We start from the raw sequence: 26318 nt of genomic DNA on the forward strand, positions 1-26318 counted from the left end.
GTGCTAAACAGTGGAGATACAAAGGAAAAAAAGGAACAGTCTCTGTTCTCAAGAAGCTTCCATTCTCTTTTCTCTTCCATTTTTCCTTCTTTCCTTCTCTCCCATATGCACTATTTATCTTCCTTGCCATCTTCCTCCTCCTCCCCACGAGCTTCCTCCTTCTCCTCTTCTAGCTCATCTCTTATTTATCTCACTCCTGCCCTTTCTATTTCTCTCTCCCCCATCAATCAATGCCTTAGGGCTTCCAGAACCCTCAACAATTACCACTGTTTAGCTTAGAACTTGAAAACCACGAATTTAGTGTAGTTTGTGCTTCAGTCAATAAGTACAGTACTAGTTGCTCTTTTTGTGGTAGCAAGGAATTAGAAATTGAGGGGCTGCCCATCAACTGGGGAATGGCTGAACAAGTTGTGGTATATGAATGTAATGGAATTCTATTGTGCTGTAAGAAACGATGAGCAGGAGTTCAGAGAAACCTGGAAGGACTTGCATGAACTGATGATGAGTGAGATGAGCAGAACCAGAAGAACATTGTACACAGTATCATCAATATTACGTGTTGATCAACTGTGATAGACTAGATTCTTCTCACCAACACAATGGTACAAGAAAGTTCCAAAGGACTCATGATGGAAAAGGCTCTCCAAATCCAGGAAAAAAAATAACTGTGGAATATGGATGCTGATTGAACCATACTATTTCTTTTGTTTTGGGTGCTGTTGTTTTTCTTTTTTGAGGTTTTTCCTTTTTGCTCTGATTCTTCTCTTATAACATGACTAATGCAGAAATATGTTTAATGTTATTATACATATGTATATGTATATAAAACCTATATCAGATTACCTGCTGTCTAGGGGAGGTAGTAGGGAAGGGAGGGAGGGAGAAAAATTTGAAATTAGAAATCTTATAAAAAACAAATGTTGAAAACTATCTCTACATGTAACTGGAAAATAATAAAATACTTTTATTTTAAGAAAAGCAATTTAAAAAAGAAAAAAATAAATAAGTATAGTACTTCATGTACTAGTTGCAGCTTCTGCTAGGTCCATTTTGTAAGGGTTGGTTAAATTAAATAAATCAAATTATTTTTCTTAGGCCTGGAAAGACTTGTATGAACTGATATATAGTGAAATGAGCAGAACCAGGAGAACACTGTGCACAGTGACAGCAATATTGTTCGATGAAGAACTGTCAATGACTTATTCTCAGCAATGCAATGATCCAAGACAACCCCAAGGACTAATGATGAAGCATACTATGCACCTCCAAAGAAAGAGCTGATATTGATTGAAGACAGACTAAAGCTATTTTTCACTTTTTTATTTTTTTTCTTGTATTCAAGTTTTCTCATACAAAATGGCTAATATGGTAATGTTTTACATAATTGCCCATGTATAACCTATATCTGATTGCTTACTACCTCAGGTGGGAGGAGGGGAGGGAGGAAAGAAGGGATAAAATTTGGAACTCCAAATTGTTTTTTGGTTTAGAATTTTATTTTCCCTCAATTACATGTAAAAACTATTTTTAATATCAATTTTTAAAACTTTGTGCTCCAAATTCTCTTCCTTCCTCCCCCCCTTAAGAAGGCAAGCTATTCAATATGTTATACATGTGTAGTCATGCAAAACATTCCCATATTACTCAGGTTGTGAAAGAAACAGGACAAAAAAACTCAAGAAAAATAAACTAAAAAATATGCTTCAATCTGTATTCAAACACAATCAGTTCTTTCTCTGGAGATGGATCACATTTTTCATCATAAGTCCTTCAGAGTTGTATTTCTGAGAATAGCAAAGTCATTCACAGCTGATCATCTTGCAATATTGCTGTTACTTTGTGTACAGTACATTTCACTTTGCATCAGCTCATGTGAGTCTTTCCAGGTTTTTCTGAGAGCATCCTGATCATCATTTCTTTCTTTCTTTCTTTCTTTCTTTTTGTGGGGCAATGAAGGTTAAGTGATTTGCCCAGCTAGTAGGTGTCAAGTGTCTGATACCGGATTTGAACTCAGGTCCTCCTGAATCCAGGGCCGGTGTTTTATCCACTATGCCACCTAGCTGCCCCCATGATCATCATTTCTTATAGCACAATAGTGTTCCATCATAATCTCATCCCACAATTTGTGGAACTCGAAACTTTAAATAAAAGTGTTTGTTATTTTTAAAAATTATTTTTCTTCTTTTTTGCTTTTGGATTATGTGGTTAGTGTAAGAAAACTACGTGGGATGGAAAGAGTGGGAATCTGGGAATCAGAACATCTTAGTTTTAATCCTGGTTCTGCTACCTATGACCTTGAGTCAGTTCATTCACTTCTCTGGGCCTCAATTGCCCCAGTTTTTATAAAAGTCCAGGTTGGACTAGATAGCTTCTGAGAACCCTGTCAGGTTTAAATCTTGTGCACTAGTTAGGTTTTAGATATATTTTTTTCCTTTTCAACCAGGTTTGACATTATGTAGATATACTCACAGCGCCCTCTAGTGAATGAACCTTCAAAACACTGGATTCTTATGGAATTGATGTACATTACACTGACAATCTAAACTATAATGAAGTCAGGTAAAGATGTAAATTCTCTAACAACAACAACAAAAATTAACAAATTAATAAATTCTCTACCAACAGCTTTTCTTTCTTTCCAAGCTTCAATGGTTCAGCTTAGCAAAGAACCAGGGAGAGAAGGGTGCCTTGGGCAGGGGAAACAGGACACAGGAAAATATATAAAGGAATGCAATCCAACCAAATCAAACAATCTATCAAAATTCAGTCCCCCAATCCCTGAAAGCTTCAGGTGAGAGGTTTTTCAACACTAGATATACAAAGTAATTTCAGGGAGGAGGGCACTATTATCTGAAGGCATTAGGATAAGCTGACTGCCGGAGGTGGCATTTGAGTTGAGGTTTGGAGGAAGCCAGTTATTCTATGAGGTAGAGGTGAGGAGGGAGAACATTCCAGCCTCAGCAAAGGAACGGAATTGGAATTTCCTGTATGGGAAAAAGCAAGCAGGATGACTTAGCTACAACTGAGGCTCCCGGGCATGGAATTTACAACCCAAACAAGTCTTTCACTTTGAGGAAAAGTCCCAGAGTCAGAAAACAAATATGTTCTAATGCACATTTTACCACAGAGACATAGAACTCCAGGTTAGGAATAAAAAAATATCTAGGGATCACTTTGCCTGCCTGCACCTTGACACCTTAACCCTGACACACACACACACACACACACACACACACACACACACCCCATCAGATCCATGTTGCCTAGTGTTCTCAACTCTCATACATGGTTACATGAATGATATTCTCTGCATCTCCCCACTCCATCCTCTTCCCTACACTGCCTGTCTTCCTTCACCCCATCCCTCGTCCCTACGTTATCTGCCTCTGTACCCCTTTTGCCGTTTGTCTCAGTACTTTCTGTGCTTTTTCTTTGTCCCTCCCACCTCTGGCTCTGGGGTTATTAAAGTACCAAAGAACCAGGCCTGCCTGCCCCCATTTCATAATTGCATAATTTCATATATTAATTATCAGTTCACATATTTTATTAAAATCATCTCTGATTCCTTGTACCAACGCCCTTCTCTTCCCATTTTCCCTACCCTCACACACATCAGAAAAGAAAAGGAGGAGAGAAAAGGAGAGAAAAAAAGTGACGGGATGAATCCTAAGGACAGGTACAATTTAAGCTTCATGCCCCAATTCAGATGCTGTTCTGAAGCAGGCAGGCTTGTCACACTCTTCACAGATGTCTGTACATATGCTTGTCTCTCCCGCCCATCCCTTGATGGCCTGTGGAGGTACTTGGCAGAGGCGACCCTGCCCTTGGACAGCTTTTGGCCTCGCTGAGACTTCATCAGACTGTTTCCTGACACAAAATACTCTGTAGCCGGCAGAGAGGGCCAAAGTCTTGTCTTTCAGGGGGAGCCCTGATGAAACTTTCTGAATGCTGCCCCAAACTTTGAATCCAGACTGACTGAGTGTCCGAAGTCTTGGTCATTTGTCCATGTACTAGTAGTGAACTCCAAGCCAGGTGCCCCGAGATGTTTACAGGAGGAGTCACTCTCCTCCTTCCATAAAACCTCCTGATCCTAGAAGCCAGGGTGCTGGTGGCCTGTGACAGGGACTGGAAGTCCTATCTGATGCATGAGGAAGTAGGAGCACGGTACAGCCAGAAGCTGCCACGAATGCACCCCTTTTCCACTTGGTTCACTGCTTAAAATGCTGGCAAGATGCTGGGAGATGGGCTTGGACTTGACCTATAGACCCAAGATTGACCAGGACATAACATAGAGTCAGCAGGAGCCCTTTTAGCAGATCCAGCACAGTGTGAGGTGACCACAAAGAGTCTGCAGTCTGATTTGGGAGATAAGCCCATGCACAAAAAACAATGAGACTGGTTTCACAGAGATGTGAAAGGGAATGTGGCATCGTGGGGAAAGCTTAAATGCTCTGAAGGGCATGGGATTGGATACTGGCTCTCCCACTTACCAGCTTTATGGTTGTGGACAAGTCTTTCCAGGCCTCAGTTTCTTTAACTGGAAAGTGAGGATAAGTTAGACCTAGGCCGACACACCTCTCAGGATTATCATAAGAGCAAAGGAAATAGTGTACACGAAAGGACTTAGTAAGCTGTAAAACACGAAATAAGCATAAGGGAATATTGCTGATTTCTAAATTGCATAGTTAAGATCTTGATCCTGGAGAATAGATGAGTAAATCCATCACTCTCTTTTTATTTGAAAGCTGGGGGATAGGTGTGCAATGTTGAATACGCTGTTTGAATCAGTCAATTTGTGGAGTTTTCCTGTTTTGTTGTCACAAGAGAAGAGGGTGCTGAGATAGACCTGAAAATGACTGATGTCAAAAACAAAAGGAACCAATAAAATAAATTGTTTGATTCAGACTAAGCACACTAAAGGAATGAATTCACATGGGAGATTCTTATGAGCTAGATACTTCAGGGAAGACAAAAGATTCAACTGGACTCTAAAGAACGGGTAGGATTTGGAGAGGTCAAGAGAAGGGAGAGGGCATTTCAGGCAAGGGAACCACATAAGTAAAGGTGAAGAGAAGAATAAGGGAAAGGAGATCTGCCTTACCATAATTCAGTTTCGATGCTTCTGAGGATAGAGGGAATAGTTAAATAGGTCCTTTGGGGTTTCCTGGGAAATGTTAATTGACAAAAGCCAATCCCATAATTCAATTTAACAAACATTTATTGAGTACCTACTGTATCCTGGGCACTATGCTAGGGACTGGTGATACAAATTCAGAAAGTTAAAAATAAAACCCTCCAAGGGGCTTGCCTTCTAGCCATGGTTGATAGGGTTCTAGGTAGACTAAAAACATTGTTACCTTCCTTTGCCTTCCCCACCTGAGATGTCCTAGTCACCTAATTGCTAGGAATTTATTGAGGATGGACCATGATGCTTGGGCTTTGAGGGATGCATGAGAAGTATAAGATCTCCTGGAAGTTAGGCCTCAGGTCTCCTGGAATTTAATGTCTAGTTGAAAAGAGATAAAAGCCTAAGAATCTGGAGAGGCTTCAAGGAGGAGATTATAGCTTAAAGTGGGGGCACTGAAGGATGGGAAAATTTAAACAGGCTAGTAGAAGGGGAGAGGGCAACAACATGAAGGATGGCGTGGCCAACTTTCTTGATGTCAATCTCCCAGGTTAGAAATACAATGCATTTCACTTTAATTCAATTCTACAACTATTTATTGAGTACTTAGTGTATGCAAGGCAGCATGGTATAGCTGATCTCAAAACCAGGGATCTGGGTTTAAGTCCTGAACATAGTGCCTGGAACATAGTAAGTATTTAAATGTTTATTGAATTGAGTCGATGCATACATGCTTGTGTGATCCTGGATAAGCTGCTTTATCTCATAAGCAACTCTCTGAGGTCATGAATTGCAGAGCAGGGGCTTCTTCTTTAGGAGTTCTCTATACCACAGAAATCACAGCTTAACATACACCTCCTCCCTTCAATCACTTACATATAGGAATGGTCCACAAACAGTCTGAGTTTCCCATGAATAACCTAGCATGGATTTTTGAGAGGCAGAGTGGTAGAGTGAATATAGTTCTCTGCTACCAGAAAGAACTGATACCAGATTAGACTCTATCATAGGACAAATGGTTTAACCCTCTCTGTGTCCCCAGGCAGTTTTCAGAGACTATAAATTCCAGGTGGGTCTGATCTGCCTTGATAGAAAGAAGTTTCCTTGTCAGTTATCTGACATAATAAAAATACAGATCTAGGGGCAGCTAGGTGGCACAGTGGATAAAGCACCAGCTCTGAATTCAGAAGGACTTGGGTTCAAATCCGACCTCAGCCACTTGACACTTACTAGCTTTGTGACCCTGGGCAAGTCACTTAACCCTCATTGCCCTGCCAAAAAAAATTACAGATCTAGATATTCCCCCCACCAAAAAAAGTCCTATCATTTATTCACCTGTCTAAGCTAAGGAGGCTTAACCTGAGTTTCATGAGCTTTTTAAAAAATTAATTATTTTTAAATAGTTTTAAAAATTATTTTTAGCTGTTCTTCAATATGATTGGCTTCCTTTGTAATCTAATGTATTATGTTTTGTGCATTTAAAACATTATTCTGAGAAGGGGTCCATAAGCTTCACCAGGCTGCCAAAGGGGCCCATGACAAATAAAAATGAAGAATACCTGGAAACCTTTTTTGGGAAGGTTTACAGCTTTAGTGTGAGATCTTGTATGAGTTCCATAAGTATTCTGTGGTAGAGTCAGCCTTACATATATAAGAAACAGGTTGAATGTGTAAATACCTCTGTGTTAGTTTATTAAAAGATTTCTGGGAAGATGGCTGAGTACAATTTTCCAGAATAACCCAGCACTCTTCCCCTCACTCCTCCAATACTTCAAGAACAGTTTTAAAAAAAAAAAACTAAAAAAAAAAAAAAACCCCACATGCCAGAATGAAGTAATAAATAATTCCAAAAGAAAAACAATGAGTTCTCACGAGATAACACCTTAAGAATCCATACAACTAGAATGAGAGAAAAGGCTGAGGGAAGAAAAAGAAAACATAAAACTGCATCAACTATCTCTGACAAAAGTTGGATCTCCAAGGCAGATAAGGAATTGACACAAATATATTGGCCCTGGGGCGGCTAGGTGGCGCAGTGGATAAAGCACCGGTCCTGGATTCAGGAGTACCTGAGTTCAAATCCGGCCTCAGACACTTACTAGCTATGTGACCCTGGGCAAGTCACTTAACCCCCATTGCCCTGCAAAAAAAAAAAAACAAAAAAAAAAACAAAGTTTAAAAAAAAAAAACAACAACAAATATATTGGCCCATGAGGACCCATTCACGGAATACCTGCGTATGGTCTGCAATGGAGAAATGCCTCCCCATTTCAGGTCATCATGAACTTCCAGAAACAAGCTCAGCCAAAAACCATGCCAAATCTCTGCACGTGCTCTAAGAACAAGCCCTCACTCTCCAGTACCCATAATAAATTTAACTCTGTCAGTCTCAGCTTCATCATCTGTAAGATGGAGGTAATGGTAACATATGCCTCACATGCTATCTATGAGAATCAAATAACATATGTAAAGTCCTTTGCAAACATTATAGCACTATATAAATGTTGGCTATTGCTAGTTTTGATCAATGTGAAATGTGGTTGAATTTCCAGCAGATGGCAGTGTAGGGTAAAAAAAAATGAGAGCTGAATTATTCTTTTTTTTTTTTTTTTTTTTTTTTTTAGTGAGGCAATTGGGGCTAAGTGACTTGCCCAGGGTCACACAGCTAGTAAGTGTTAAGTGTCTGAGGCTGGATTTGAACTCAGGTACTCCTGACTCCAGGGCCGGTGCTCTATCCACTGTGCCATCTAGCTGCCCCGAGTTGAATTATTCTTACTATTACCACAGGAAGAGAGTGGAAGAATTTCTCATTTTTCCTTTCATCACCTCTGACTTCCAAACTGAAAAAGCCAGAGAGATGCCCCAGCCAGATGTCTGGGTATAGATGTCTTATAGATGAAGATTGAACCTATAATTTCATGGATATATTGATGTCAATATATAGATATAGATATGGATATGGATATGGGAATGGATATGAGTATAGGTATAGATATAGGGGGAGCAACTAGGTGGTATAGTGGAGAGAGTTCCAGGCCTGGAGTCAAGAAGACCTGAGTTCAAATCTGACCTCAAACACTTCCTAGCTCTGTAACCCCAAGAAAATCACTTAACTTCTATATGCCTCAGTTTCCTCATCTGTAAAATGAGAATAAATAATAGCACCTAGCTCTTTGGGTTGTTGTGAGCATCAAATAAGATAATAATTGCAAAGTGTTTACTTGGCACAGCACCTGGCACATAGTAAGCAGTATATAACTATTAGTTATTCTTATTATATAGGAGACTCACATGTATGAAAATTCTCTGTCCTGAATACAGGTTGATACCTTCTCTACAATTGGTAGTCTTAAAGAGCAGCCCTAGAATATTGAAAGGAGAAGTGATTTACTCAGGGTCATACAACCAGTATGTGTCAAAGGAGGAATTTGAACCCACATCTTTAATACCAAATCTATATACATTATATCATGCTGCCTCTCTTGTAGACGTGTTCATAAATTAAATCACAGCAGATGTTGACTGACATACCTTCCTCTCAAGAGGAGGAGGGTATCATAGTCAGACCTATGCTTTAGGAAAATCACTTTGGCAGCTGTGTGGAGAATGTCCTGGAGTGGGAAGAGACTTGAGGCAGGGAGACTAATTAGAAAGACTACTGAAATAGTCGAGCCAAAGAGGTGATGAACTAGGGCCTGAAGTAGGGAGGAGACTGTGTGAGGGGAGAGAAAGGACACATAGATAAGAGATGTTGGGAAAATAGAAACAACAGGATATTGTGGTTGAGGGAAGGTAGCAAGATGAGGATGATGCTGTAATTGGGAACCTGTATTACCTGGAGCATAGTGGTGCCCTTGATAATAAGAGGAAAGTTTGAAAGAAGGAAGGCAGACAGACCTAGAAAAACTTGTATGAACTGATGTATAGTGAAATAAGCAGAACCAGGAAAACGTCGTGCACAGGGACAGCTGTATTGTTTGATGAAGAACTTGTGAATGACTTAACTATTCTTAGCAATACGATGATCCAAGACAATCCCAAAGGACTAAAGATAAAACATACTATCCACTTCCAAAGAAAGAATTGATATTAATTGAACACAGACTGAATCATGCTATTTTTCACTTTCATTTATTCAAGTTTTCTTGTACAACATGACTACTATGGCAATGTTTTACATAATTGCACATTTATAACCTATATCTGATTGCTTACCACCTTAGGGAGGGGGGAGAGAAGGGAGGGAAGGAGGGATAAAATTTGGAACTCAAAATTTTAAATAAATTGGGGGAAAGATAATGAGTTCTGTTTTGGGCATGTTGGGTTCAAGATGCCTACAGAGACATGCAATTTGAAATATCAATAGATGAATAGTGATACAGAACTAACTCAGGAGAGAAAGTAGGGGTAGGACAAGCTCAGGATAAAGATTGGGGCAATATAGATATATATGGATGATAGCTATGGATATAGATACAGTTACAGATAAAGATATGGGTATGAATACAGATATGGATACAGATAGAGATATTGATATAGATATAGATACATTGGTACAGATGATATAGATAGACTACTATAGATACAGATACAGGTACAAATACGTATATAGATGTTGATATTGACATAGATTTGGATATAGATATATGACTGTGAATAATCTGCATAGAAGCAATAATTAAACATAGAACATAAAGACACAGAGAGAGAGAGAGTGTAGAGAGAAAATAGAAAAAGTGTCAGAACACAGCCTTGAGGAATACCCACAGTTAGAAGTTTTGCTATGGATGAAGAGATAGCTAGGTGGTACAGTAGATAAAGTGTTGGCCTGGAGTTAAAAAGAACTGATTTCAAATATTGCTTCAGACATTCATTAGCTGTTTGACCTCAGGCAAAAATAGTGCCTAGTTTTCAGGGTTGTTGCTCTGATCAAATGAGATCATGTTTGTAAAGCACTTAGTAGACTCTAAATAAATGTGAGCTAAGATGAGGATGAAGATTCAGCAAAAGAGACTGAACATAGGTGTCACACCTATAGAAGAAACAAAAGAAAGCAAGGTCACAAAAACCCAGAGGGAAAAGGATATCCACAAAGCAAGCATAGTTGAGTGTCAGGTAAGGCAGAGAGGTCAAGAAGGATAAGGACTGAGAAAAGATCATCAAATTTGGCAATGAAGAGGTCATTAGAAAAAAAACTTTTTTAAAATAAATGGATGAATGAAAAATTTTTTTAAATTGAAAAAAGAGAGAGAGATCATTAGTAACTTTGGAGAAGACAGTTTCGATTGAATGATGAGGTCAAAAGCCAGATTGGGAAGGAGTAAGAGGAGAGGCTATGGAGGCACAAGTATGAGCAGCTTTTTTTTTTTTTTTTTTTGAGATTTGCCTGAGAAAGAGAGAAGAGATATAATACAATGACTTGAGAGGATTGTAGAGTTTTTTGTTGTTTTTTTTTTTTAAGATCAAGGGAGAATTGGGCATTTTAAAAATTGGCTCAAAAGTAACAAATAAATAGAAAGATATTCAAAATTAAAGGTAAGGGATCAAACTGTTGGGAAAGATGAGAGGGAATGGGATCAAGGGCATGTGTAGAAAGGTTGGCCTTGGCAAGAAGGGCCACCTCATTATCATAGACTGGAAGAAAAGGAGAGACAGTAGTTGATGATGTCAAAAAGTTATCAAATAAAGAGGAGAACAGGCAGCTTATAGTAAACGGTATCAATTTTCCCAATAAATTTTTAAAAGATACAAGTAGGTTTAGAAGACTTGAGGAGAGAATTAAGGTTTGAAATAACTTTTTTTTTTTTTGGTGAGGCAATTGGGGGTTAACTTGCCCAGGGTCACACAGCTAGTAAGTGTTAAGTGTCTGAGGCTGGATTTGAACTCAGGTCCTCCTGAATCCAGGGTCCGTGCTCTAGCCACTGTGCCACCTAGCTGCCCCTGGAATAACTTTTTTTTTTTTTAGAATAGAATTTTATTTTCCAAAATATATGTAAAAACAAATTTTAACATCAATTAAAAAAAAATTGTTCCAACTTCTCTTCCTCCTCTATTCCCACCCCCACCCACTAGAACTCAAGCATTTCAAAATAAATTATACATGAGTAGTCATGGAAAACATTCCCACATTAGCTAGGTTGTGAGGAAAAAACAGTCAAAAAACTCCCAAAACTTCAGACTGAGGAATTGTCAAAGAGAAAAAAACATTTTTTTAAAAAATATGTCCCCTGGAATAACTTTTGCAGGGATTGAGATAGGAAATCAATCAGGTAGAAATAATAGGATTGCCTTAATAAGGTGAGTGTCCGTTTGAGATGAGGCAACAGAAATTTGCAGAGTACCTAGTCAACATAGTGGTGTGACTTCTTACAACTCTGTTCATGTAAGTAGCACATAGGTCTGACCATGCCATTGTCCTGCTCAAAAAGCTCTATTTGCTTCTGCTTGCCTCAGGAATGAAATATAAACTTCTCTGCTTGTTTTCTAAAGCCCTTCACAATCTGGCTCTAGTGTATCTCTCTAGTCATACTATATATTGAGACTTCCACATTCCAGGCAAATTAGCCTCTCTACTATTCCCCATATGGGACATTACATCTCTTGATCTGTTCCTTTCCACAGTCTATTGCCCATGCCTGGAATGCATCTCCTCCACAACTCTACCTCATGGAATACTTGACTTCCTTTAAAACTTCAGTCAGATGCCACCTCCTTCAGGAAATTGATCCTGTTGCTGGCTCTATCCAGTTATTTTGTCTATATTCAGCATTTAATTTTCTGTCTATATGTTGTTTCCTCCAATGGATTGTGAGTTCCTTGATGAAAGATGACTATTTTTTTTACTTTGTAATCTTAGCATCTAACATAGTGCTTGACACATAGGGACCACTTAAATAACAGCTTGTTAGATGGGTAAATGAACAAGGCAATGACAAATAACTGTAGTACACAAAAAGAACTAAAGGAAGTATTTGTGATGTGGCTTGACATTAGTGAGATAGGTTATACATGAAAACTAACATCATTACTTTATATGTGTATTACATACCATGGGTGACTCCCTAAGAAGTGGCACAAATGGGGCAGCTAGGTGGCACAGTGGATAAAGCACCGGCTCTGGATTCAGGAGGACCTGAGTTCAAATCCAGCTTCAGACACTTGACACTAGCTGTGTGATACTGGGGAAATCACTTAACCCTCATTGCCCTGCCCAAAAAACTTTTTTAAAGTGGCATAAATGACACATGCAGGAGAAATTGAGATCATAAAAGAGCCCTTGATGACTTCAAGTCACCTGGCCCAGATAAACTACATCCTTGGATACTGAAAGAAATGGAGGTCGTCATTACTGAGACATGGAGAATGGAAGAGTATGAAAGGACAGGAAAAGGATAAATGTACTAAAATTCAAAATTGGGCAGCTAGGTAGTACGGTGATTAAAGCACTAACCCTAGAGTCAGGGAGAGTTCAAATCTGATTTCAGACACTTACTAGCTGTGTGACTCTGGGTTTCCTCATCTTTAAAATGAATTAGAGAAGGAAATGGCAAACCACTCCAGTATCTTCATGACCCCAAATGAGGTCATGAAAAATCAGACATGACTGAACAATGTTCAAAAAGTCTAAAAATTCTAGGTCAGTGACCTGGCTTTCAATTTCTAACAAAAATTTCAGAAGATATTATGGTTAATGAACATATTTACACATAGTTACACACACACACACACACACACACTGTTTTGCAACAGCATTCTGGCATAAGGGAGTCCCTCCTGGGAGGACCTAGGGTTCCACATTGACCCTTGCTTTCTACAACTGGGTTCACAATGTCATACTTCTCCAGCATAGGTGTGGTTGTCAGTAGGCTATGTCCTTATCTGAGGATCCAGTTTATATCCAAGGGAAGGCCTGTGGGCCAACCAGAGACCTTTGGGAAAGCAGTTCAATACTGTTTTCTTGGCAAATGATAAGGAGAGTGGGAGAGGGGAAGGGAAAAGAGAAGATGGAGGAGACCCATTATATAACTCAGACACATACACTAACACATAGTGAAACTCACATAAAGAGGCATTACTTTGGGGAGCATAGAGACTCAGGTTCATTCAGCTAGAAAAGCATGCTCCAGCAGGAAGGTGAGCTCTTAGAAGAGAGATGGATGGCTCACTGTAATATTGGGGTTCAGAAAATAATGAGGGACCTCTAGGTCCAAAGTTTCCTCCCTTCCAAACTGCCTTTTTAGTCATTTCTCCCAGGCCAATAAGAAAGGAGTTTAATAGCCTCTTTTCCACAAAAAAATCAGGTTTTATTAATGGGAATAAAATACACAGCAAAGGTGAAATTAATTAAGCCAATGACAAGGGAATAGGGAAAGAGAAAAATGGATAAGCTCCCTGGCTCTAGCAAAGGCTGACACAATCCCCAAACTTGCTTCCAGCTCAGCTAATTCAAAGAGCCTGACTCTTTTTTATTAACTCACCACCTGGGGTCTGTAATTTCAATAGGAAACAGCTGTGCAGCCTCTCAGCAGTCTGCTCCCAGAAGCTCACCAACAGGAAAGATGAGCTCCCCTCAGCAAGCTTTCCCTTTTCTACTTTTACTCTCCCTCCCCCAAAAGGGAGGTCCTTCAAACTAGATGTCAGAGAGTGGTTCCCCTGTTGATATCAGCAGCATACGTCACTCAGGGCAGGCCAGGTGTGGCCCATATCCAATCATCCGTAGCCGGTTTCTCAAACAGTACTAGATCATTCAGGTAGGTCCCCTGAGCGTCTGCCAAATTCCATTATTTTATCACAAAGTAAAGGAATATTTATAGGAGCTTTCCTTATGGTGGCAAAGAACTGGAAATTACAGGGATGTCCATCAATTGGGGAATGGCTAAACAAGTTGTGGTATATGATTGTGATGGAATACTACTGTGCTATAAGAAATGATGAGTTCAATGCTCTTAGAAAAACATGGGAGGCAGCTAGGTGGTGCAGCAGATAAAGCACCAGCCCTGGATTCAGGAGGACCTGAGTTCAAATCTGGTCTCAGACACTTGACACTTACTAGCTGTGTGACCCTGGGCAAGTCACTTAACCTTCATTGCCCCACAAAAAAGAAAAAGAAAAAAAAAGAAAACATGGATAGACTTTCATGAAATAATGAAGAGGAAAATGAGCAAAACCAAGAAAATGTTATATATGGTGACAGCAATGTTATTTTAAGAACAATTTTGAGCAACTAAGTCATTTTGGCTATTATAAATACCTAAATTAACTACAAAGGACATATGAAAGAAGATGCTATCTGCATCCGGAGAAAGAACTGATAAATAGAAGTATGTTTAGAATGATTTACATATATGTATGTATATATATGTATGTGTATGTACATATATGTGTGTGTATATATATATGTGTATATATATATACCCACATACATATTTGTGTCCAATGGTAGCCATCTCTAGGGCTGGGGGGTGGGGAGGTAGGAAGGGAAGGAACAAAAGGGGGAAAAAAGTTACATGGTAATTTTACTATATATTTCTTTTTCCTTTTTTTTCTGTGGGCCAGTGAGGGTTAAGGGGATATGGGAAAAATGAGACACTAATGTACTGTTGGTGGACTTGTGAACTGATCCAACCATTCTATAGAGCAATTTGGAACTCTGTCCAAAGGGCTATAAAACTGTATATACCCTTTGATCCAGCAATACCACTGCTAGGTCTATATTCCAGGGCCATCCCCCAAAAAAATTGGGGAAAGGGCCTATTTGTACAAAAATATTTATAGCAACTCTTTTTGTAGTGACTAAGAAGTGGAAATTGAAGAGATTCCTGTCAATTGGGGAATGGCTAAACAAGCTGTTGTATATGATTATAATGAGATATTATTGTACTATAAGAAATGACAAGCAGGATGATTTAAGAAAAACCTGGAAAGATTTACATGAACTGATGTATAATGAAGTGAACAGAACCAAGAGAGCATGATACAGAGTAACAGCAATATTATTCAATGAAGAATTGTAAATGACTTAACTATTATCAGCAAGACAATCCCAAAGGACTAATGAGGACTTATCTGCCTCCAGAGAAAGAACTGATATTGTTTGAATACAGACTGAAGCATGCTATTTTTCACTTTCTTTCTTTCAGTTTTTTTTCTTTTATTCAAGTCATGTATAACCTGTACCTGATTGCTTACTATCTCAGGGAAAGGAGAGGGAAGGGAGGGAAGGAGGGATAGAATTTGGAACTCAAAACTTTAAATAAAAATGTTTATTAAATATATATGTGTATGTATATATGTATATATATATATATAGTTACCATGTAAATAACTTTTTTCTTCCCTTCTCTCCCACCCCCACCCTAGAGACAGCTACTATTAGACATAAATGTGTGTGTGTATGTATGTATATGTAAAATCTTCCTATACATACTGCTATTTATCAGTTCTTTCTCTGGATGCAGATAATGTCTTCCTTCATATGTCTTTTGTAGTTAATGTGGGTATTTATAGTAGTCAAAATGGCTTAATTACACAAAGTTGTTCTTAAAACAATATTGCCGTTACAGTATACAATGTTCTCTTGGTTTTGCTCATTTTGCTCTTCATTATTTTGAACAAGTCTATTCATGGTTTTCTAAGATCATTGAACTCATCATTTTTTATAGCACAGTAGCATCCAACACAATCATATACCACAACTTGTTCAGCAATTCCTTGTATACCATATGCATATAGTTGAAAAATCCCGGAGACTCAAGTAAAAAGTTAGTTGAAATAATTAATAATATTTTAAAATAGCAGGATAGAAAGGAAATCTACATAAATCATCAGCATTTCTATATATCACAAACAAAACCCTGTAAGAAGACATAGTAAAAGATACTCCATTTAAAATAACTCTAGACAGTATAAAATACCTGGGAGTATACCTGCCAAAACAAAGATAGGAACTATATAAAAACTGAACTTTTAACTATTGGGGACTATGAGAGTGACTAATGGTCCTTATTCTGTTTTGTTTTTTGTTTGTTTAGTTGTTTTTTGTTTGTGGGTGGTTGTTTTTGCAGGGCAATGAGGGTTAAGTGGCTTGCCCAGGGTCACACAGCTAGTAAGTGTCAAGTGTCTGAGGTCAGATTTGAACTCAGGTCCTCCTGAATCCAGGGCCAGTGCTTTATCCACTGTGCCACCTAGGTGCCCCCTATGGTCCTTATTCTGAACATGAATCATAACTGACTGATAAAATAGTGAATTGGCATGCTGAGAGCCAATATACATTATTGTATTTAATTCAGATTAACTATAGTTACAGCCTACAAGTTAGTGAGTTGAAAGTATTTTTTTATTAAATGCCTGATAACAATTTTATTACTTATCATTTGCCTCTTTTTGCCATAAAATTAGAATGTGGACAACAATATGGGGCTTTAAGAGTTCTAATGAATCTAGGTTTTACAGTTAAATTCGGTTTCAATAAAACTTCAATAAATACCAGCATTCTTGTTGGATCAAGAGCTGGCTAACAAAAGCGTGTAGCATTCCAGCTGAGAGCAAACAAAGATTTCAGAAGAAGTCCAGGCTCTTCAAAAAGAAAAAGATCAGCTACAAAGAAGAAATAGTGTCAATGAGAAACTTAAAAATGGTAGGGTGTTAGCCCCTAAAATAAGTCAATATTCACTGGAACTGGAAGTGCTATACTAATGCATAACTTGAATAATTCCTTAGTCTCTGTCAGGTAAGCATAAAATCTGGAAAATTTAAAAATTCATTGGAATCTCCAACTGTAATGAATTCATCAAGTGAAATCAATTTAATACAGTAAAGCATGATTATACACATAAAAAAAAAACCAAATGGCAGAATTTTAAGCACAATGAAGCCTCATTAAGGACTAGCTGATAAAAAAAAGTCAGCAGGGACTTTGGGAGTAGGGTAAAAGAACAAAGCAACTGAAGATCAGAAGTCAGGAATCTTTGAAGTTCTATGTCATCCAAAGCTGAATGCCTCAGTTTCCTCTTCTGTAAAATGGAAATAATCATAGCACTCACCTCCCAGGGTTGTTATGAAGGTAAAATAAGATCATGTTTATATGAGATAAAATTTGATTTGGAGCACTAATGAACTGTTGGTGGAGCTGTGAACTGATCCAACCATTCTGGAGAGCAATTGAGAACTATGCCCAAAGGGCTATAAAGCAGTGCATACCCTTTGACCCAGCAATACCACTATTAGGTCTTTTCCCCAAAGAGATCATTTAAAAAGGGGGGAAAGGACCCACATGTACAAAAATATTTATAGCTGTTCTTTTTGTGGTAGCAGGGAATTAGAAATTCAGGGGATGACCATCAACTGGTGAATGCCTGAACAAGTTGTGTGGTATATGAATGTAATGGAATACTATTGTGCTATAAGAAATGATGAGCAGGAAGATTTCAGAGAAACCCAAAAGGACTGACATGAACTGATGCTGAGTGAAATGAGCAGAACCAGGAGAACATTGTACACAATATCAACAACATTGTGTGTTGATCAACTGTGATAGACTTGACTCTTCTCAGCAATACAATGGTCTAAGATTGTTCCAAAGGACTCATGATGGAAAATGCTCTCCAAATCCAGAAAAAAAGAACTGTGAAATTTAGATGCAGATTGAACCATACTATTTCTACTTTTTTGTTTTTCTTTTTTGAGGTTTTTCCCTTTTGCTCTGATTTTTCTTTCACAGCATAACTAATGCAGAAATATGTTTAATGTGATTGTACATATATAACCTACATCAGATTGCTTGCTGTCTTGGGGAGGGGGGAGGGAGGGAAGGGAGGGGAGGGAGAGAGAAAAATTTGAAACTAGAAATCTTAGGAAAACAAATGTTGAAAACTATCTCTATGTGTAACTAGAAAATAATAAAATACTTTTATGATTAAAAAAGAAAAGGCAAACAATAAACATCAATTATACATGTGAAAAAAGAGAGATAAAATTTGATATACAGGAGATATGGTTTGTAAAGAGCTTAGCAGCCTTCCCACCCCACCTTAAGAAAATGGGAGACCAAGCAGCCTAAAGAGCAGAGAAGAAATCCTAGGACTACACTAACTTTGCAACTACTGGCCAGCCTTTGATGAATCAAATGCCTAGGAATTCCTTTAAAATTATCCTGGGGGAAGAGGGGGCGCAGCTAGGTGGCACAGTGGATAAAGCACCAGCTCTGGATTCAGGAGGACCTGAATTCAAATCCGACCTCAGACACTTGGCACTAGCTGTGTGACCCTGGGCAAGAACTTAACCCTCATTGCCCCACCAAAAATTTAAAAAAAAATTTTTTTTTAATTATCCTAGGGCAGCTGAAATACTACTTTGTATGGAACTTGCTAAAGGAACACACTGATCTGCCTAATCTGAAAGATATAATAATTGAGCAGATTGAATTTCTAGATATGAAATCCAAGGTCACTCTTTATAACCTATTACCCTGCAAAAAACATCTGAAAGGTCAAAATGAGAAGACCTGGAGATGCTTAAAACATGCAGAAGAGAGAATCCAGGTAGAACATGCTAACAGAGTGGAAATAAGAAGCCTTGTAACCTGGGGAAACTTCACCAGGTGTATTATTCTGTGGAAAGAGTTCCCAAAGCATAGCATTATATAGACAAGGTGCAAAAATGCTACCGGAATTTAATGTGAGGAAGGGTGGGCTCTGCTATAGTATTATGAAAGGGCTAATGCATGTTTTGAGAAAGCCCTGAAAATAGAATCCAACAACCCCAAGTTGAATTCTGGCTTTGCCATCACAACCTATTGTCTGGATGATGATAAAAATTTCTGTCCCTGGATCCTGGCTGGAGAGCAGTTGAACTGAATTCTGACAACCCTACTTCCCTGAAGTTTCAAAACCTAACACAGGAAGCTAAAGGAGAACAGGACCTTCAGGAAGCCTTAGAGAAGATGTTCTCACAGCCTAAAGTCCTTCACAATGAAAACAAATTTAATCCCAAGACAAAACTCCTACAGAAATATCTTCAGCTCTTAAAAATTGCCTTGCATGGGGGATGGAAGGGAGGGTGGGAGAAAAAATTCAGAACTAAAAATCCTATGAAAACAAATGTTGAAAACTATCTTTACATGTAACTGTAAAATAATAAAATACTTTTGTGATAAAAAACTGCCTTGCAGGCAATACCTACTTGTGCTTTCTTGTATCACCAGATAGCGGGTTGCTATAAAGTCCTAATGATCCTCATAGAGTAATAGAAAAATAAAAAGAAATAAGAGTGATTTAGTCTATCAAGAATCACTTTATTTTTTCAATAGTATTTTATTTTTTCCCAATTACATGTAAATGCAATTTTTAACAACCAAAACCAAAAGGTAATTTAATACAAATTGCAGTTAGCATTAAAGTCAAACAAATTGAAAGACTCGTCCTGCTAGGGAGAGTTATTATAAATAACTGGTGTTTTGGCAGTAGTGGGAGCTGTGGGTGTATGTTTCGGGGAGAAGGGGGTATCCTTTTCCCAGATTCCAAAAGGGCCAGATCTGTTGTATTGTTCTGCCAGTGGCTTCTATGAAAACTGGAGAATTGTTACAAGGGATCATGAGGTCATTTGTTTGCAGCAACAAATGTTATATTGAAAAGGGATAAGCAGCAGAAAATTTGGGTTAAAACAGTTCTTGTTTCGTAAGGTCATGGTTCTGGACCACAGGGGTCTCACTCCTGAATCTTTTCCAAGGCAGAGAACAGAAAAGTTCTGCTACCTGCCTTAGGCAACTGGGTTGAATCCACCTTTAGCCGGGCTAGAGGTGGTGAGTGGAGACTTCACTGCATTTGTGAGAGGGCATCAGGGCGGCTTAGTTTCCCAGCAGATACTCATTCCATCTCTGTGGCATCCTCCTCACTTGCATTTTCTGAAAGCAGATCCTTCTGCTGTTCTTCTAAGGAACAGCTCATGACCGACTCCTTGATAGACTCCCGTTTCTCTCCATCAGGGCAGTTCTGCAATAAGATCAGAAGCTGACGTCTGTTGTACTGAATCAAGAACTTCTGACGGGTTCTTTTTTTTTTTTTAGTGAGGCAATTGGGGTTAAGTGACTTGCCCAGAGTCACACAGCTAGTAAGTGTTAAGTGTCTGAGGTCGGATTTGAACTCAGGTACTCCTGACTCCAGGGCCGTTGCTCTATGCACTGCGCCACCTAGCTGCCCCTGAGAGGTTCTGATGGTCCCTCCCATGTGCAGTGTGTTGAAGAAGCAGGGATGGCGCTGTCCCTTGTTCTATAAATAAGTAATAAAGGGCAGTGCAGACCACAGGAGCTGGTAGAATTCTTTCTGACATCGAAGTAGCACTACACCGATGTAGGCATTGAGGTATTTCACTGTGAAGGCGAGGGCTCAAGCGGCCGCGCCGAAGGCCTCGTGCACCCAGGCGATGGCGTCCCGCAGGAGGCAGAACAGGATCCGCTCCTCCAGACAGGCCCGGCAGTGGGGGTCCTCCGACACCAGCTCGCACAGCAGGTACAGGTGTTTGAACCGCACCATCTCCACAGCAACGCCCCACCAGTTCTTTCTCTGGATGTGGAGAGCATTTTTCATCATGAGTCCTTTGGAATTCTCTTGTATCATTCATTGGATTGCTGAGAAGAGCTAAGTAATTCATAGTTGATCATCACACAGTGGTGATGTTACGGTATACAATATTGTCATGAATCATTTTTCAAGAAGCTGTGAAGAATTCCATGTTTGTGTTTGCTTACACAGACCTAGCCCCCAAGGTTACTTAGGAAGGTCAATATGAAAAGACTGAAGATGTGGTTCAGAAAGCACTTTACCTGGAGCATGTAACAGGAAAATAAAGCACGGGTCTATTTACCATGTGACGGTGTAAAATTTAAATGTGGTCGCCTATTACTGTCCCAAGTGTAGGGAAAATTAGCTTGGGTTTATCATATATTTGTTATTTAGAAATTAGAGGCTACTGCACCAGTTTGGGGGCATTAAACATTTATTAAATTATATTAAATATTAGTAAAGAGAGCATACATGGCTCTGAAAGATAGGAAAGCCTAGAGAATAGAGAAAATGAGGAACCCTTGAGGGCTGCATCTACACTCACCCCATTCCAGAGCCAAAGAGAGTATCTGTGCAAGCTCACTGAGGGCAGGAGCAGAGCCCACCCATAAACATTGTTCAAAGCTCATTGATTAGCATCACTCAAATCTATTAGTTCACTTAACCCTGTTTATCTCAGCTTCCTCATCTGCTAAATGAACTAGAGAAAGAAATAGCAAACCACCCCATATCTCTGCCAAGAAAACCCCAAATGGGGTCACAGACTGTCTGACATGACTAAACAACTGAAAACAACAGACTTGGGGCAAGTCAGTTCATCTTGGTAAGCCTCTGTTTTCTCATCTCTGAAAGGAAAAGGTTGGAGTAGATAGACTATCATCCCTTGCAAGTCTAAATCTATGGTCCTGGGAAAATCAATAAAAAATTTTTTTTCAAAAGTTTTTCTTTCTTTTTTTTTCAACGAAGGGGGAGGTAGAGTGAAGAAAAAACAAATGTTTATTAATTGACAATGAAAAATAAAATTAATCTCTTAAAAAGTTTTTCTCAGGAACAGATCTATGGTTGTGGTATCAAGGTTGTATGTCTGAAAATGATTGATTCTACGTGTTGGAAGCAGTTGAAGAATGTGAGTTAAGGAGGTCTTAGAAAACTTCCCCAGAGACAGCTTGTACACACAACAGTACTTGAAATGAACATTAATTCTATTTTGGGTAGTATTTTCCCCCAATTACATGTAAAGAAAAATTTTAACATTCTTTTTTTTTTGAGTTCCAAATTTTCTCCCTCCTTCTCTCAACTTCCCCCTCCCTAAGGTGATAAGCAATTTGATATAGGTTATATACATCAATTCTATTTAAAGAGAATCAAAAGATGCATATCATTCTTATTGCCATGATTTTCAATCAACCCATGTGTCTAGCCAATCAGAAAGAAAACCCAAGAGTATAGACAAGTCAAATTGGTATCTCTAGCTTTACAATGATTGGATCACCTCTCTTTATGGAATGGGTCTGTGGATTCAATCAAGCAAAACCTTCAAAATTCTGGAGCATTTTAGTAACCACCAAATCATCTGTTCTACTTGGGGGGGAGTAGTAGATACTTAAAAAAATGTTTGTTGAACTGAATTCATTTTTTCCCACTTTGAACCCATTTTGGGTCTGTTGTGTCAAATCGACACAACCTCTCTCTCTCTCTCTCTCTCTCTCTCTCTCTCTCTCTCTCTCTCTCTCTCTCTCTCTCTCTCTCTCTCTCTCTCTCCCAGGGTCACAAAGCTAGTAAGTGTCAAGTGTCTGAGGTTAGATTTGAACTCAGGTCCTCCTGAATGCAAGGTTGGTGCTTTATCCACTGCGCCACCTAGCTGCCCCTCAACCTATCTCTTTTGTTAAACTATTGAATGCTAGAGCTCAAATGGGCCCTAAAAATTATTCAATCCAGCTCTCTTATTTTAAAGATAAGGAAAATGAATCCCAGAGAAATAACATAACTGGCCCAAGGTCACATAGAAATAACCTTTATATTCACTCCAGTTTGTAGATGAATATGTAAAGAAATTGATAAAAGACTGAATTATCCTTTTGAAATAAATTATCTGTGGAAAATATACTAATTAATTCCTAAGGGTTTTCTTTGCTTCTCTTGGGCACTAGGAGATAAGACTATCTACCTTAAAAGGATATTGTGACATACCATAACTTTCTGAAAGCATGTTGAAAAATTCATTTTGTATAAAGGTAATATGGTAGCAATGTAATAATTACCATTTGAAAAAATGTTCTTCTTCCCTTCACCTCTATCTTTTATAGATTAAAACTTCAACAAGTCCTCTTCCATTTGATCTTTTTCCTTCTAAAAGAATTTTTAGATCTCTGCTTTGAGGTGTATACATATATATAATTTAATATGTACATATATGTCTGTTTGTGAGACTCTGTGTGTGTGTGTGTGTGTGTGTGTGTGTGTGTGTGTGTGTGTGAAAACCTCATTCTGGCTCCAAGTCACGGATCATTAATAATGTCTAGCTGCAAGACCAGGGAGCCACTAAATATTATATTATTTATAAGTAATCTGTTGCCTAAGGCAATGAACTACTTAATGGAGCCTGGAATTAATGTGTAACTTAAGAAATAGACTGTTCTACATATATAGATTGCCAGAAGAATAACTCAAGCTCTTGTGAGTCCACTTATTCCATTACTTAGATGGGGAAGAGAAAAGGGATAAAGGAAGAAAATACTGGGAGGAGAAAGAGGAATCATTTGGCAATAATTTGGCAAACTAGTTTATTTGCTAGTTTGTTTCCTTATTTATATGTAGAAAGGTAGAGAAATGAGAGAAAGGACAGTTGGGAGAGAATAAAGAAGAATGAGAGAAAGAGGAGAAAGAGAAAATAAAGAAGAATATATGGTGCAGGAGAGGCAGAAGAAGAGGAGGAGGAGAAGGCAAAGGAGGAGGAAAAGTGCCTGACACATAGTTGACATTTACTATAGTCTTGTTAATTGACTGAGACAGCCAGAATAAATGGTGACAGGAATGATTGTTGAGTACAGTTGGTTAGAATTGATGAAAGCTAGAACCTCTTGGCAAAAGAGAGGTGGGTACAAATATTCTACATGAGGTGCTAAACAAGTGGTCAATATATGTGTGTGTGTGTGTGTGTGTGTGTATGTATATATAAAGTCTATTGAGTGCTTACCATAGACTCATCATTGTTCTATGAGGTATATAAAAGAAACAGAAGATGTAATTTTGTTTTGTTTTGTTTTGTTTTGTTTTTGCAGGGCAATGAGGGTTAAGTGACTTGCGTAGGGTCACGCAGCTAGTGTCAAGTGTCTGAGGCCGGATTTGAACTCAGGTCCTCCCGAATCCAGGGCCAGTGCTTTATCCACTGCACCATCTAGCTGCCACCTAGCTGTCCCCTAGAAGATGTAATTTTTAAGGAATTTGTGGTCTAGTTGAGTTTACAAAATTTGCCCACATGAAACAAGTGAAGAGTAACATAAACTAATATATAATTAAGTGCTAAACTGTATGACACAATCAACACATGCCTTGATGAGCATGTTCTGGGCTAATTGTTTTATGTATGTCAGACCCATGTTAGTAATTGCTTTCTGCTACATATGCCCCCACTACCTGCTTCTTGGAGTCACAGAACCTTGAGGCATTCTCATAGTTGGAGGACAAGACATGGATAAAGAACGAGCAAAGGAGTCGAGAATGGTCAAACATACAGGAGTTGAATCAGGAGAGAGCAATGTCAAGAAAACCTAGAGAGGGGAAAGTATCCAGAAGGAGAAGATTGCCAATATCAAATACTAATGGACTTTTCTCCATCCTAACCCTTCTTGACCTCTCTTCAGCACTGGGCTCTGTCAGTCTCCTTCTGGACATTCTCTTCTCTCTAGGTTTTCTCAACATTACTCTTTCTTCCTTCTCATAGTGGATGACCACTCCATAAGCCTGATATTATAGTTATATTCCCATATTCCTATTACATCTGGAAATAATTATACAAAGCCTTGCTAAGTGAAGAAAGAAGAATTTTGTGAGAAATACACATAAAATATCGTTACAACTTTTAAAAATACTTTTATATAATTGACTACAACTATATGAAAAAAGACAACAGGTTTTTTTGAAGGAAGCTTTTTTTTTAAAGCAAAATGAAAGTAGTTTGAAGTTTAAGATTTTATCCTCCATTTGACGGTTTGCCTTTGTTGGGAATGGATTCCCAAACAGACCTGAATAGATCTATAATTGGGGACCTTACTCTGAGCTTTTCCAAATAGAGGATCACTTCAAGGCCATTCAAAGGCCTCTCACTAGGAATACACGCAGGCGCACATGCACACATGCGCACACGCACATACACACACATACACACACGCACAGACATAAACACATGCACACACATAATGTTATTTTGTATTGCTTTGTATATATTTTGCATTAGTTTACTTGCTTTATGTCCCCAGTAAAATGTAAGCACCATGAAGGCATACCAATTTCATTTTTTCTCTCTCCTTGTGTTCCCAATTTAAATCATAGTTCCTTGCACATAGTTACTTACTGTTTGGTGAACTAAATTGAACTGAATTTAGTACATGTAGGGTATATGTGTGCTTGGTGTTTTCTTATACTAGATATCTGATCTGTGAGCTGGCCTACTCCATCTCCTAGGAGAGAGTATGATTTCAGTTTTTGTGGGGGACAAATGAAATGCTATGAGTTGGGTGCTTGCTTCTTTCTTACATTTCTCTCCAGGAGAAATGTTTGGCTAAAAATATGGATATGTTGGGAGTTGGGATAAAAGCAACTTCCCATTGATCACTTTCAAGGAGAGGATAATACTGAGTTTACTATAGCCAGCTTAGCTTCCACTCACCAATCCTCATTCCAGGTAAGCCTCATTATAATAGTAATCAGTAACATAAATCAGGGAAGTTATACAAAGTAGAATAGACTAAAGAATAGACAAGAGTAAATGAATTATTTTAGAGTAAAAGAATATCTTAGATCAACCAAGGAGAGATGGAATGACCTGGTGGGGGAAAGGGGGAGAGGGGGAAGGGAGTCTGCTTTTATTAATTTCTAGTACAAAAGGATCTTAATCTTTCTTTGTTTCACAGACCCCTTTAATAGCTTAGTGAAGGAACCCTTCTCAGAATAATGGCAGTTGCTTTCCTTCATAATGGAAAGAAAATGATAAATATCAGCTAGAAATGAGTGAAAATTAAAATATATTTTTCTCCCACCCAAGTTTACAGGCCCCTGAAAATCTGTCCAGGCACCTTGCTCTAGGGTTACAAGTGCTGGGAATCAAGTAACATGTTGGGGGCTGACATCTCAAGTTTCAGTGAGATCTCCTGTCTTCCATTCAAATGTTTGCACTTGACTCTCTTCACTGCTTCTCTCAAAATCCTCCAGCTAAGTCAAGTCACATGTCCTTCACCAATGCTGTATAGAGCTTTGTCAGTTCAGAGGTCTCTCAGACAACTGGGTATCTGCTATGCAGCTATGGAGTGCAAAAGAGTCGTGGGACTGTCCTTCAGAGTATCATTCAACATGCGTGAGCACAGGTATTACATATTGTGTTGTTGAAAATGAGTTGCTATAGACACCAGTTTGAGGTA

The 26318-nt window shown here is 38.6% G+C and overlaps 2 pseudogenes; one reads left to right on the forward strand and one right to left on the reverse strand.

Annotated features, from left to right (window-relative positions):
• Positions 1-7405: 7405 nt before the first annotated feature.
• Positions 7406-19367, forward strand: LOC122747657 (annotated as a pseudogene).
• Positions 19368-19986: 619 nt separating this feature from the next.
• LOC122751645 lies at positions 19987-20652 on the reverse strand (annotated as a pseudogene).
• Between the last annotated feature and the right edge of the window lie 5666 nt (positions 20653-26318).

Source organism: Dromiciops gliroides, chromosome 3, assembly GCF_019393635.1.
Source record: "Dromiciops gliroides isolate mDroGli1 chromosome 3, mDroGli1.pri, whole genome shotgun sequence".
Taxonomy (NCBI): domain Eukaryota; kingdom Metazoa; phylum Chordata; class Mammalia; order Microbiotheria; family Microbiotheriidae; genus Dromiciops; species Dromiciops gliroides.